The sequence below is a fragment of the Mirounga angustirostris genome, unplaced genomic scaffold (assembly GCF_029215605.1).
Source record: "Mirounga angustirostris isolate CCGP_5_RB_7025 unplaced genomic scaffold, mMirAng1.0.hap1 SCAF_11, whole genome shotgun sequence".
Classification (NCBI taxonomy): Eukaryota; Metazoa; Chordata; class Mammalia; order Carnivora; family Phocidae; genus Mirounga; species Mirounga angustirostris.
The window spans coordinates 100,937,082-100,949,178 of NW_026991719.1; positions in this window are offsets into that span (position 1 = coordinate 100,937,082).

Sequence of the window (12,097 nt, forward strand, 5' to 3'; positions counted from 1 at the left end):
CTCCCCAACACATACACCTGTGAACCACTGATCTTTTACTGTCTCCATAGTTTTGCCTTGTCCAGAATGTCATATAGTTGGAATCCTATGGCACACAGCCTTTTCAGATTGGCTTCTTTCACTTAGTAGTATCTGTTCTTATCAGTTTAATATGCATTTTAAATTCCTCCATATCTTTTCATGGTTTCCTAGCTCATTTTGAGGGGGCACTGAATAATATTCCTTTGTCTGAATGTATTACTGGTCCTTGTCTTTTTACCACCAGGGACTCACCCCCACTCCCCCAAATCCCCATATTTGAAAAGATTTAGACTTCCAACACTCAGTTTAGTGAACTGGTCTAGTCAGTGCCTCATTTTACAGATGAGCAGATTGGGGCTCAGGGAAGAGAGGTGACTTGCCAGAATCTCACAACTAATGAGGGGCCAAGTTAGGATGTGAACCCAAGTCCCCTGCCTTCTGCTCTAGCACTCCTTTTAGATCTAGGATGTGAGATGTCTGATCCCTAAAACTGATGGGCCGGCAAGGGAAATCTGTCCCGATTTTCATGCTGTGCTTTTACTCAGTAATATCATCAGTGGCATTGAAATATTACTTTTTTTGGTGCCTAGGAGGAAAATGGCTCCCTCTCATCTTGAGGACCACCTAGGGCTAAACATACCGGGAATCACTGGTGCTTTCTCAGGGCCCCAGGGGAACTATTTGTTTGAAATGTAATAAAGGTTCCTCTATATCAAACATGGAGAAAAAGCAATGCTGGGAACACTTCAGAGTCAGTGCGGGAGGTCTTGTCTACCCCAGTCAGCCAGCCAACCAGCAAGGACAGACCAGACTCCTACTGTGAGCTTTTCCCTGCCGGAAGTTACCAAGGATACACGGGCTTTGCCCTGAAGGGGTTTATGATCAAATTGCAGAGACAAAACATCCTATCAACCAGCTTGTAACCTCTCTAAAGGCATGGCCTTTGTCTTCCCCATTTCTTGTGGACCTCAGTGCATCTGGCCTCCTTCTGGATACGCGGTACTTATCTGTAGTTTGACTAAAGCTTCTTTGTTGCATTATTTCCTCTCCCCAACAGGGAAATAATGAGTGCAGAGTTGACGCAACCATGTAGCCCCATTCCCTGAGGTAAAGTGACTACATACATTTTTTCTGGAAACTCACTGCTTTCTGCAGAATCCTTTCACACTGGTAAAGGTTAAATTTTGCTATTCTCCTGGATCTTTTGAAAATATCTCCTACAAATGAGGAGGCTAACAATAAAACCCCTACTGTTTGTATAGGCTTTGTAGTTTACCGTGATCTCATTTAATCTCCTATCTTGTCTCTTTCCTCAGCGCTTTGTACACAAACGTTATTGATTCCCTCCAGAGGCAGTCATGTGTGGTGGAATAAATGGCAGGAGGCTGGAGTTTTAGCACCCACCTCTTCAGTGAACTGAGTGTTATCAAGCCACTCGCTCCCCCTCCCTGGGCCTCGGTTTACCTACATGCAGAAAGAGGACAGTGTTTGGATTCCACAGAATCTGAGGCTTCTTCCACTTTCTGATTGGAGTGCAGAGCCTTTTTGTGGTTTGTGCGGTGGGCGTGGCTGTTCCAAACCAAAGGGCAGGGACAGGATGCAGTCTGATGATCCGGGACAGAGGGGGAGTGGCTGAGCAGCTCTGCACATCGTGGGTACCTCACTCCCTGTCCATAGGTTTCCCAGGCTGTTTAAGTTCATGATCCTAAGGGCACCGCCTGTCCGCCCCCCCTCCCCCCCCCGCCGTCACACACCCCATGTCATTCAGGGTTTCTTTCTTTCCCAGGGTCGGCTTTAAAGCCAGCGGCAGATTTTCAGAGGTCTCGGATCTTCTTATTTCTTGCCCTCTTGACATCTGAGGCCTGAAAAGGACTTGGGTTGCCTGCCTAGGCAGGCTTCCGGAGGCCGCAGGCTTCTGTGTCTTCCGGGGCCGGGGGCAGGAGGGTGCCCGAGCCGGCGCAGGCGGCCATTGTTTGGGTATTGACTCAAAGGCGCTGGAGCCACAATGCACAGGAAAAAGGATGAGCTCATGATGGCTAAATGAAAAGATTCTTATCTTGGAAACAGCGGTTTCTTATGCAAAACAGGGGGCGGCAATGTGATTGTGCCCCACGGAGTGCATTCAACAACAGGGATTTCAAATGAAGAAGCTATTTTGCATACCTACGGGAGCGGCAATGGGCCAGATTGTTCATTAATTAAAAAAGGGGCGGGGGAAGCGCCAGAAAAACCCACGCTCGCACTTGCGGCTGAACCGAAATAATTCATTTGCCTTCCTCTCAGTCCCAGTTGATCAGCTGGGAGACAAATGTTTTTTCAACCCTAGCCCCCTCCAGAGAGGGGAAGAGAGGGGAGGGGAGGAGGGAGGGCGAGAGTAGGGATGAGGCGGTGAGGCTGAGGCGGGGGAAAGGGAGGGGTGTCGCAGATAACTGGAACATAGATAACGGTGATCTCGCAACCATTTCTGTTTGGCGTTCAAATGTGTTGTACAGAGCTGGTGGGGTTTTTGTTGCCTTTTTTTTTTCCCCCACCCAGGAGATTTACCTTCTAGTTCTGTTTGATTTCATATGAAAGAAGTCTGAGCAAATCCCCACTGATGGGGAGGAGAGAAGAGAAATGAAGAGGGTGGGTGTGGGAGAGGCTTGGAATATATTCTCTAACTGCAGTCCCCCCATTTTCCCAACACTGACATGTGATCCCCTGAAGGGATGGACTAGAACTGTGGCTGTCCTGGAAATTCCGGAATGTGGGTTACCCACTGAAAGGGTAATGCCACAAGTGGAGAGTTGAATGCGGTTCAGGTGGGAGGCACCAACGCCTCCCACGCATCTTTCCTACCAGCCAGGCTGCTCTCCTTCTACTGCCCCACACGATCTTTTGATTAGGAATAAGAATGGTTATCATTTATCAAGCACTTTCAGACACATTACTTCTTATGTTATCTCTCATCGCTGTGTTATACATGTGTGCCAGGCACTTCCACTTGTGTTTGTGTATGAGAGCTTCGCAGGTAGGCTGGGAAATAACTGAGTATTAGCGCTCCCGTCTTAGAAATGAGGGGACTGAGGCTCAGAGACATTAAGTTGGTTAGCCAAGGTTGCATAACTTGGGTATTGCAAAGCTAGGATTTGAACTCACATTGGCCTGATGTCAAAACCTGTGCCTTAAAACTAATGTAACACTGAATGTTAACTATACTGGAATTAAAATTAAAAAGTTACTCACACACAAAAACACCCCCAAACCTGTGCCATAAACTACTGTGCAGTGCTAACTCTCCTCCCTTCCCCCATTCTTCCCTCAACTGTATTTGCCCAACTGCTACTGGCAAGCAGGGCAATGAGGGAGAGGTCCTTCCTCACACTCCCCCTAAGCACGCCTACCCTTCAGTGGGGAAGACAAGCTGAAGTCGGCATCCATCTTACCAGCTCAGATGGAGAAATGAACACATCACCTCCAGGCACAGCTGGACTGCCCAAGGAACACATAGGCCTAGGTTCAGGAGGTAGGAATGCTTGTTTATCATTCAAAGGAACCTGGAGGACAAGTAGTTAAATCAGCACTACCCTAGAGATTTAATCACCAGATGTACCTAATGAAATCTCTAACATAAAAATTAAAGATATTGTTTGGATTCCAAGTCTTACGAAGTTGCACCAGAGCACCTGCTAGCAGGATCTCATGGGCCTCCAGTCAACTGCGACCATCTTCTCAGAAGATCCCTGCCCCAAATTTTGCCCTTAAAAGCCCTCATTTGCAAGCCACTGGGGAGCTCAGGATTTTTAAGCATTAGGTCGCCGTTCTCCTGGGTGATGCCACACCAATGAATCATCTATCTTTCTTCACCACAAAAGCTCCGTGTTTGTTTTTATTGGTTTGCTGTGTGTTGAGCAGATGAACTCTCATTTGATTCAGTTAGAAGGCTAAGGAAGCAAGCCTGGTAGATCTCTTCTCTACCACAGGCTCCCTAGTATGGTTCCTGTTTTTTTAAGTCAGGTTTATTGAGGTATAATTTTCATACTGTAAAATTCTCCTTTTTCAAGTAAACAGATCAATGAATTTCAACAAATGTATGTTGTTGTGTCACCACAAACACAATCAAGATATGGAATATTTTCATTACCCCAAAAAGTTCTTTTGTGCCCCTCTGCAGTCAGTCCTTTCCCCCTATATCCAACCTCTGACAACCACTGATCTATTTTCTATTCCCACAGTTTTGATTTTTCCCGAAGGTTATATAAATGGAATCATACAATATATAGGCTTTTGGGTTTGACTTCTTTTATTTAGCATAATGCTTTTGAGATTCATCTATGTTTTAGTTCATCCCTTTTTAATTGCCTCATAATAGTCCATTGTATGGATATACTATAATTTGTACATTTACCAGTTGATAGACGCTTGGGTTGTTTCCAGCTTTGAGTGATAATTAATAAAGCGGCTATGAATATTTATGTACAGTTTTTACATGAACATATATTTTAATTTCTCTTGGGTAAATACCTATGAGCTGGGTTGCTGGTTTGTAGGATAAATGTATACCTAACTTTATTAAAAAAGAATCTGCCAAACCGTTTCCAAAATGGCTGTACCATTTTGAATTCCCACCAGCAATGCATAACAGTTCTAGTTGCTCTGCATCCTTGCTAATGCTTGCATAAGGTCAATTTTTTTAAATTTTAGGATTCTAAGAGATGTGTATTTATGGCTTGACTTTGTATTTTCCTAATGACTAATAATGTTGAGTGTCCTTTCATGTTGTTGGGGAGGAGAAATTTTCCTTCTACCTTTTTAAGTTCTTTGGCTGGTCTAATGATTAAATTGACATAAGACAGATTAACAGGAGAAAAACAAATTTAATTTCATATGTACAGGAGCCTGACAAAGACACAAGAGGCTCAAAGACAGGCAATTGAGGCTTATGTGCCATCTTGAGCTAAGAGATGGGATAGGCGCCTGGGGCCTCAAAGGGGAGGAGGGTAATTCACAGGACAATAAGAAGAGCAGATGTTTGGTTATTAAATGTTTGTGCTGCCATACAGCTAAGTCATTCAGATAAAAATTATCTCTGGTAATAGCTCTCTCTCTCTCTGAGCCAGGCCCATATCTAAATTCTTTTAGATAGTAAAGGGAGAAAGAAAAGTTTTTCTTGAATCTGCTAGGTCTTTATTGCCTTCAGATCAAAATAATCCACATGACAAAGTAACATATTTTGGGATCACATAATTTGCTCCCCTCCAGTGTGCTCATTTGCCACCTAGATCTCTTCTTTGGTTAAGTGTCTATGCAAATATTTTGCCCAATTTTTAGTTGAGTTGTTTGTTTTCTTATGATTGAGTTTTGACTTATATAGTTTGGATACATGTCCTTTATCAGATATGTGTTTTGCAAATATTTTCTCCCAGTCTGTGGCTTACCTTTTCATTTTCTAACCGTTTTTTTTTTTTTTTTTTTTTTTTAAGATTTATTTAGGGCACCTCGGTGGCTCAGTTGGTTAAGTGACTGCCTTCAGCTCAGTCATGATCCTGGAGTCCCAGGATCAAGTCCTGCATTGGGCTCCCTGCTCAACAGGGAGTCTGCTTCTCCCTCTGACCCTCCCCCCTCTCATGCTCTCTCTCTCTCTCTCTCAAATAAATATAAATACCCTGTCTTTCAAAGAGCAGAAGTTTGATGAACCTCAATCTGTGACTTCTATCATTTATTATTCTTTCTTTCTTTGGTCATTTTTTTTCTTCAAATTTTATTTAAATTCTGGTTAGTTAGAGGCACCTGGGTGGCTCAGTTGGTTAAGCGTCTGCCTTTGGCTCAGGTCATGATCCCAGGGTCCTGGGATAGAGCTCTGCATCGGGGTCCTTGCTCAGCGGAGAGCCTGCTTCTCTCTCTGCCTGCCACTCCCCCTGCTTGTGCTCTCTCTCTGACAAATAAAATCTTTTAAAAAATAAATTCTAGTTAGTTAACCTACAGTACAATATTAATTTCAGGAGAATTCAGTGATTCATCATTTACATACAACACCCAGTGCTCAACATGACAAGTGCCTTCCTTAATATCTATCACCCATCTAGCCCATCACCCATCCATCTCCCTCCATCAACCCTCAGTTTGTTCTCTATCTTTAAGAGTCTCTTATGGTTTGTTTCCCCCTCTTTTTTTCCCCCTCCCATATGTTCATCTGTATTGTTTCTTAAATTCCACATATGAGTGAAAGCATATGGTATTTGTCTTTCTCCCACCGACTTATTTTGCTTAGCATAATACAGTGTAGCTCTATCCATGGCGTTGTGAATGGTAAGAGTTCATTCTTTTTGACAGCTGAGAAATATTCCATTGTGTATATATATCTTTGGTCATATCTAAGAAATCTTTGCCTAACCAGAGGTCACAAAGAGTTTTCTCTTATGTTTTATTCTAAGAGTTTTATATTTCACCTATTACATTTATGTCTATGATCCATTTTGAGTTAATTTTCATATATGATATAAGGTAAGGGTCAAAGTTCTTTTTTTTTTTCATACAGAAGTCAAATTGTCCCACTACCATTTGTTGAAAAGACAATCCTGGGGCTCCTGGGTGGTTCAGTTGGTTAAGCATCTGCCTTCGGCTCAGGTCATGATCCCAGGGTCCTGGGATTGAGTCCTGCATTGGGCTCCCTGCTCAGTAGAGAGCCTGTTTCTCTCTCCCTCTGCTGCTCCCCCTGCTGTGCTCTCTCTCTCTCTGTCAAATAAATAAAATCTTAAAGAAAAAAGACAATCCTATCTCTATTGTCTTTGCCTTTTTGTCAAAAAATCAACTGACCATACATGTGTGGGATTACTTATAGGTTTTCTATTCTGTTCTATTGATCTATATAGGCAGCCTTATGCCAATACCATACTGCTTTGTTTACTATAGATTCATAGTCTTGAAATCAGATAGTGTAGGTCCTCCAAATTTGTTCTTTTAAAATATAATTTTGGCTCTTTTATATCCTTTGCTTGTCTATAAAAATTTTAGAATCAGCTTGTCAATTCCTACAAAGAAGCCTGCTGGGATTTTGATTGAGATTGTGTTGGATCTATGGACTAATTTGGGGAGAATGGACTTCTTAACTCTATTGAGTCTTCTGATCCATGAATGCGGTATGCCTCTCCATTTATTTAGGTCTCTTTTAATCTATTTCATCAGTGTTTTGTAGTTTTCAGCATACAAATCTTGCACATATTTTGTTAGATTTATCCCTAAGTATTTCATTTTTATTATGCTGTTGTAAATTGCCCTGTTGTTTGTTAAATTTCAATTTTCAGGGTGCCTGGGTGGTTCAGTTGGTTAAGTGTCTGACTCTTGATTTTGCCTCAGGTCATGATCTCAGAGTCCTGAGATCAAGCCCGTTGTTGGGCTCTACACTCAACAGGGAGTCTGCTGGAGATTCTCTCTCCCTTTCCCTCTGTCCCCCCCCCTCACAAATAAATAAATAAATATATAAATCTTTTCAACTGATATACAATTGATTTTTGTATATTGACCCTGTGTCCTATAATATTGCTATACTCTTGTGAGTTCTAGTAAGTTTTTGGTACACTCTGTGGGATTCTCTAGGTAGATGATCATGATGTCTGTAAATAAATATGGTCTTATTTTTTCCTTTTCAATCTTTGTGTCTTTTATTTCTTTATTCTTGCTTAACTGCCCTAGCTAGAACCTCCAATGCAATGTTGAATGGAAGTGGCAAGAGAAGATATCTTTGTCCTGTTTCTGATATTAGGAGGAAAGTGTTCAGTCTTTTACCATTAAGTGTGATGTTAGGTGTAGTGTTTTTGTAGATGCCACTTATCAGGTTGAGAATGTTCCCTTCTGTTTCTGGTTTCCTGAAAGTTTTTATAATGAGTGGATCTGCATTTTGTCAAATGCCTTTTCTGCATGAATTGATATATGGTTTTTATTTTTCATCCTCTTGATATGATAAATTATACTGATTGATTTTCAAATGTTTAACTACTCTTGCATTCCTGGGATAAACCTTACTTAGTCATGAGGTATTATCCTTTTTATGTGTTGCTGAATTCGATTTGCTGATATTTTGTTGAGGGTTTTTTTTGGTCTAAGTTTATGAGGGATATTGGGCTGTAGTTTTCTTATAATCTCTTGGTCTCATTTGGTATTTATTGAATTTTGCATTGGAGTTATTTTTCAAGTAGAGAGGCTGAATTTAGAGTTGGTCTGAGGCACCAGTGTTAGAAGAAGGGCAAATTTCTCTGAGGCATTCCCTTTGCCTTCCTCTGCTCGGCTAAGCCACACTACTGATAACTGCAGATGGCGCTGGACTCTTGAATAGTCCCTCTGCCACTCAGAGCTCCGAAATTTTCTGTCTCCCTTCTCTGCTTCACTTCCAAACCAACAACATAATGCACAAAACAACAGGGACACGTTCCTGGATTACCTAACCAGACACACTAAACGTCAGGGATCCAAGAGACCTGTAGTCATATCTCTCTGTCTATGCTTCAGGTGATTAGAATAAGCTCAAGGGGCACCCACACACATGGTCACCAGGGTGCAGGGGATGCTGAGGGGAGATTGCATCCAGCTTGTGAATGGGAGCACTTTCAAATCGTCACCTGTACTTAGCAAAGGTTTGAGAGTTCTCTGTAGTACCCTGGGTGTTTAACAAGCATTCTGATGCTGAGTAATCATTACAGCTGTACATAAAATAGAAAGATTAGAGTCTCAATTGCCTGCTTAATATGTAAATGTACCCAGTTATGTGTGAGTGGTTCTAATGAAGTAACTTATACTTCTGTTTTCTACATTGAGAGTGATTGAGGTAAAAAAACACTCTATAACCCCATCAGAAATTAGCAGTCCGCAGGCCCTTTGAAGGGACTCCGTGGTGCTGCCTGGCTTGGGGCTAGGAGGCAGTAGGACTGGGTTTTAGCCCAGGCTTTACAATTGATGTCCACTTCTCTGGGCAATAGGAACGCAATAGAAAGTAGACTTCCTTATCTCCAGCTGAGCTCAGAGAGTTGTTGATGATGGATTGTGAAATAACTTCACTTACCTATTTACTTTGGATTGGTTCTCATCCAACATACAGGTATGGATAAAAATAGCAGCTACCAGGCACTGTGCTAGTCAAATCTAGAAGATCTGTGTTTTGGCTAATCTAGTGCTTTGTTTATATTATTTTCTTCAATCATCACACCAATCTTGGAAGATAGGAATTAATATACCCCCATTTTTTTTTTTAAGATTTTATTTATTTGACAGAGAGAGAGGGAACACAAGCGGGGGGAGCGGGAGAGGGAGAAGCAGGCCTCCCACGGAGCAGGGAGCCCAATGCGGGGCTCGATCCCAGGACCCTGGGATCATGACCCGGGCCGAAGGCAGACGCTCAATGACTGAGCCACCCAGGCGCCCCAATATACCCCCATTTTATAGATGGAGAAACTGAGGCTCACGGAAGGCAAGTTCTTGACCTGATCTCACCCTGTAAGTTAATGGCTAGGCTGAGGTTCAAATTCAGGTCTCCATGGCTACACCTCCCTGTCTCTCCCACTACTGAGGATGACAACATCTGCCAGAATTCTCACATATCTGTAACTGGATGTGCTTGGAACGACAAGGAGTATTCTGTGTGCCTGTGATGAGGAACTAGATCCAAACAGTGACTAGGGTTGAGCACTGCCTCTTGCACCTCACCACATACACACTGTTCTTGGCATTTAACGAGGAGGGCAATGATTTGAATTGCAGCTCTTGTTAAAGCCTGGTTTAGAAAGAGTGCAAGACTTCCACTTGCTATCTCTGTAGCAGTAAAGGGTCTCTCTCCAGCCACTCTCACAGTGGCTGAGGGACTGTGTTCTATGGAGTGTCTCCAACTGGAAAAAAATTATAGCCCTTATTATACACTAGACACTCTCTAATCACTTTCCACACATTCACTCATATAATCCTCACAACAGTTCTGTGAGAACCCTTAATATTCCCATTTCGCAGATGAATAAACTGAGCCAGAGAGGTTAAGTAATTTTCCAGTCTCCCAGCCAGCAAGAGGCAGAGCTAGGATTTGAACCCAGAGAGTGTGGTAACTCTAAGGCCTGTGCTGGTCCATATGGTAGCCACTAGCTGAAATCCTAACTGAAATCCCACATGTGGCTATTTAAATTTAAATGAATTAAAATTAAATAAAATTAAAAATTAAGTTTCTCAGTTATACTAGCCACATTTCAAGGGCTTAATAGCCATGTGTGGCTAGTGGCTACCCTATGGGATGGTGCATTTATAGAACACTTCCATCCTTACAGAGAGTTATATTGTAATCACTGGGTTAGATTCTGTGCATTTAATAGGTTAAAAGGCATTGAGATGGTATGGCCATCTCAGAGGACAATCTGAGTACATCTCCCTGTGTTCCTGGGTTGGTCTCCATTTATCTTTGTCTCCAATTTTCTGTGCATTCCCCTTTTTAGCTTGATTGGTGAACAGGATAGCATTTTCAGCCCTTTCTAAACCTGGCTTTAAACTCTGACCTAAGCGTCTTCTGCTAGCCACCGCCCACCCCCGCCTCCCCCAGTGCCACCTGACTTCGGGCTCCTACTGATGCTTTGATTTTCAAAGAGCCGAAGACTCTGCTCTGGACTTAGTGTTAGGTCGTGGCAGACCACTTCTGGAAGCCCCAAGTCATGGCGGCGAAAGAAAAGATGCCAAGGGGGTATTTGGCTTTTAGCCCCTTGCTACTTCTGTCTCCAGACCTTGGCCCTTACCGTATAAGTCTGATATGTTGTTTACAGGAGGAGAAAAAAAAAATAAAGGAGCTTCCAAACAAAACCACAGAAGAGAACTGCAGCAGTTCTCTTCTGCTACACTGATTTATAGGCATTCCCACAAAATTCCCCAGGGCTGGGCCCAGCTGCCAAGTGATTGACAGTGATTACCAAAGGAGAGTTTTGTGGGTTTTCAGAGGCCTAACAAAGTAGGGTCCTCCTTACTAGCAGATGGCTGTCTATAGGGAAATTGACAAGGCTCTCTCCCTGCCACCCCTAAAATAAATTTCCCTCTGGAACTTGCAGGGAGTCTGTGATGCCTCCTCCCCTTCAGAGTGGAGTGTGCTGTTTACTTATTGGCCCATATGTCACATCAGGGGGGCTGTGTTGCCCATTCTCCCCCCAGGGGCCTGAGATGAAGGTGGGTGGGGACATTTTGATGGGCGGGAAGTAGTTTGTTGAAAAGTTGCAGACATGTCAGACACACTTCACTTAGTCCTCTCGTTAGCCTGCGGCCCCTTCTGTAGGTTCAGATTCAGGAAGAAAGGACTCTCAAATAGTCCTTTATCGGCACACTGCCTCCCCAAAATGGAGATTTCTCAGGGCATGCCAGGACCAGGATTTCAAGAATAATACTGATAAGCTTTTAAAAAGAAAGGGGAGGCCACTGAGTGAGAATGTGTGGTTAGGTCTTGGCATCTGTGATCAATATAGCAGGTGCTTTGCTGCCACATTGATGGGGGGAGGAAGGTGGTGTCAGAGGCTTTTTATCCCACGAAGCACCCAGGCCCTGGGGGAGAGGTGACTTGGAGAGCCCCTGTCTGAGTCAAAGTTGTCCTCTCTCCTTGTTCCTATTCCTGGAAGCAACCTGTTGCCCTCATGTGTATTGCTAGAAAATCTTTTCAACATGCCCTGCAGGGCCCATCAGATAGTACCAAGAAACCCTCATACCAGAATGGCCACCTACAGTTTACAGAGCATTGTCAAGTCTTTGGTCTCTCCTGTGGTCTCTGAGGAGGAGGGGATGACAGTATCATCTCCATTTTAAGGGCAGAAGATGGAGGCTGAGAGAAGCCTCAAGGTTTCTTTGCAAGGTGGTGTTTCAGTGGCACCTGACTGAAATCCCACATATCTGGCTACCCTTCTGCTTCTCGAAGCTTCTAGTAGCTCATCCTGCTGTCTCTTTTGTTGGGCCTTTGGGAGATGGCAGAGAAGTTTGGTTTCTGGGAAGGGAAAGCATCATAGTTGGCATGATGTACTTCATGGGCTCTCTTCTGCCTCATGGGCTCTCTTCTGCCTCACATTTGTTCTTCAGCTTCCCCTCTTCGGAGCTCGGT